Genomic DNA, 3289 nt, shown 5'->3' on the forward strand with positions numbered 1-3289 from the left:
AATCATCTCGAAAATAACTAAAGACTTTTCTGATCCCCATTGTTTCAAGGCTTTATACTGTGCGCTAGATCGTCCTCTTCTGGAAACCGCTGCTGTAGTATGGTGCCCATATCAAACATCGTGGAGTTTAAGAATCGAGCGCATCCAGAAACGTTTTCTTAGACTGGCCCTAAAGAATTTGAGAGATTTGAGAGAACGTTGCGCAACGATGCGTTGCTTGTGCCTAGGTTCCATCGAACATCTTTTGGTTATAACGAACCAGTCACTGCGTGCATTCGTGCCTTTTCAATAGTGGAGAACTTAATCGTATTCAACGAACCCAGCCATAGATTTAAAAATAGGCTATTTAGATCGAATTTGTTGTAAATTAGGTTTCAATTCATTATGACTAAATGTCAGATGAGTTTTAAGTACAAATACAAATACAAATACAAATATTGTTGTAAAAGCAAAATAAATGCATAAAATATACTCAAATATGGCGTTATTTTGTAACAACGTGTTAAATTCATGTTTTTTTATGTTGCTGGCATTGCATAGCACTCTCCAGTAGTGTTTTTAGTACTTGTTTACATACACGTTGGACGAAATCTTTGACATTAGTAAAAACAGCCGAAGACAAATTGTATCTAAATGAAAAAGAGAAAGAAGTGCAAGGTATTTTATTGGAAAAGTTCAACTCTCATGTTGATGTACCTAAACAGGGAGGAGGTGGATCATCATTGCATTGGCACTCGGTCTGAACGAAAAATTGATGAAAAACCTAGCTGCTATAATAGTAATAATAAACAGCCTAGTTCAGGTGAGCAATCCCACAGAAATATTTTCAGCTTAATTTTTTTTTAAGTATCATTTTTGAAACATTGCACTGGTGTTCCTGTAAGCTAAGATAACATTTTGTGCATTCGAGTGTCTATAAATGATCAAAACTGTTTCTAGCATTTAAACGGTTTGATTGATCGGTATAGTATCTCCGGCAAAGTTGTAGATAATAGTTTTGTCCTTCAAAAATAAAGTATTTGGTATCCCATGTCTGCGACACTTCATGAAATTTTAGCACACTCTACCAGGATCATGGCAAGTCTACCCCTTTCCACGGGATTTATTGAATAAGGCCCTGAAGCTGGAAACAAATATTATCGGAACGATCGCCAATTTCACGCCCGAAAAATTCTAGAGCTGCGAATTTTACGGATGTGCTATGGATTCTTCAGATCTGCCAGAAAAAGAACACATATTCAAAGGTCTACGATTGAGTGGAAAGAGTACTTGGATTAATATAAAAACAATTCAGGTTTGTAAATATTTGAATATGTAGAGAACCCTATAAAATGCCATTTTTAAATTAAAAAACAACGATCATTTATTTTCTACGAGCATTGGAAACTATTTATTGACATCAAAATAAGCGCTTTTTCATGCCCCGAAAGTCACTGGAAGAAATTTTCCAAATAAAAATCGAATTGGAATAACTAGATGGTTTTAAATGCTAGATTAGCAAATTTTTGTGTTAAAACTAGAAGTTTTTAAATAAATTTTAACCCAAGAGGAAACAAAAGCTGACTAATTCTACATAATGCATTTTGAAGGTGAAACTATGAACTTTCATCCTAAACGTGTTATTGTTGCATATATGTGCAAACAAAGGAGTAGGGTGCCTTCAAAAAGTGTCATTTTAAAACGAAAAAATACGTGTAACTTTTTTCTCTGAAAAGTTAGCAATTATCTATTAGTGTCAAAATATGCAGTTTTTTACGCCCTAAAAGTCACTGCAACACCACTTTCAAATCCGAATAAAGCTGAAAAAACTAGAGCAATAATAGTAATTTTTTTAGACCCACCCCGAATGAATTTGGAAAAATTGACCTAAAACAGTGAAGAAACGAGGTAGAGCAATAATTTTTCTAACAAAGTTTCATGAAATTAAATAAGCTACAATTTTGTGGAAGACAATATTGCTCTAAGTAGTAAGATAAAAAAGTTTCAATTTTTATTTTGAGTACAATAGGACCACCCTAGTAACCAGTCATACCAAAAGATAGATTCCTCTTAGTAGAGTAACTTTCTAGAAGACAAGGAATCTCTAGCATCTATGGTATCCGACTTACAGATTTTTGTCGTGAAATTTCACGATTCCGACCATAGTGCACGGCTTGGGACTGTTTGGTAAGGTAAGATAATGAATAATAATTGCTACTGTTCGCTGTATTTTTTATTAAAAAGGTGATTTCATCGCATGTTATAATTAACTAATACGTAAGAATTCACGGCGAACATCGCATAAATATCTGAAATAATTTGCTAATGTTGACTTGTGAAGTCGCATTATGTAATAAAGAAACCCGTAGTGTATATTCATATATCGCTTATAGTTTCGTTTCAAATCGCAAATATGAATTTGTAGAGTGGCATTAAATTATGAAACAGCTCATATATGTTATAAAGCTTTATCAGTTAAAGTTGCATATATGAACTTTTTCATCGTAAAAGTTTTTTGACATTTTTGAAAATGTCAACGATCATACCATGTTGAAAACACCGGTTCTCGTCCGATCACCGAAGTTAAGCAACATCGGGCGTGATTAGTACTTAGATGGGTGACATTTTTGAAATGCACGCATATCGCCTCCACTTTTGCGCGTATAAGCAACATTAGCAGCATCTTGTGCCATGTAACTATCACGTATAAATGCACGTACAATGCGATGACTGTTTGCATTATACGAGAAAATTGGTTGTCTGGGTTGACTTTGACCTGTTGGAGCACAAGCTGACACCAGAGTCAAAAGGTATTGCAAGAAATGAAAAACTGATATGGAATTTAAGACAGTGAAGAATATAGTTGAAAGCTTCGCAGACATTTTCTTTTTCGAAGGCGATAGATCAACTATGACTGACGCCGCAGTACACAACATTAAAACTTCATCAGATTTGCCTATTTATAAAGGCAGTACAAATTTCCGGAAGCTACAAGAAGGCACATTTATAGAGAAATCGATGAAATGAGGGCGCAGGGTATTATTAGACCCACCACTAGTCCCTGGAATGCACCGGTATTATGTGTACCAAAAAAAACAGAATGCTGGCGGTAATAAAAGATACAGAATTGTGGTGGACTTCAGGTCATTGAACGAAGTATACCAAGCCGTTTGTATACCCAATACCTCTAATAAATGAGATATTGGATAATGTTGGAGGGGTAAAATATTTCTTCTCAATAGATTTAAAATCGGGTTTCTACCAAGTCCCGATCGACCGCCGAGATGCGGCTTAAACGGCGTTTTCCACT

At 35.1% G+C, this 3289-nt stretch overlaps 1 pseudogene; it reads left to right on the forward strand.

Moving 5' to 3' along the window:
• Window positions 1-2511: 2511 nt before the first annotated feature.
• LOC129733441 (5S ribosomal RNA) lies at window positions 2512-2631 on the forward strand (annotated as a pseudogene).
• Window positions 2632-3289: the final 658 nt, after the last annotated feature.

The sequence above is a fragment of the Wyeomyia smithii genome, chromosome 3 (assembly GCF_029784165.1).
Source record: "Wyeomyia smithii strain HCP4-BCI-WySm-NY-G18 chromosome 3, ASM2978416v1, whole genome shotgun sequence".
Taxonomy (NCBI): Eukaryota; Metazoa; Arthropoda; class Insecta; order Diptera; family Culicidae; genus Wyeomyia; species Wyeomyia smithii.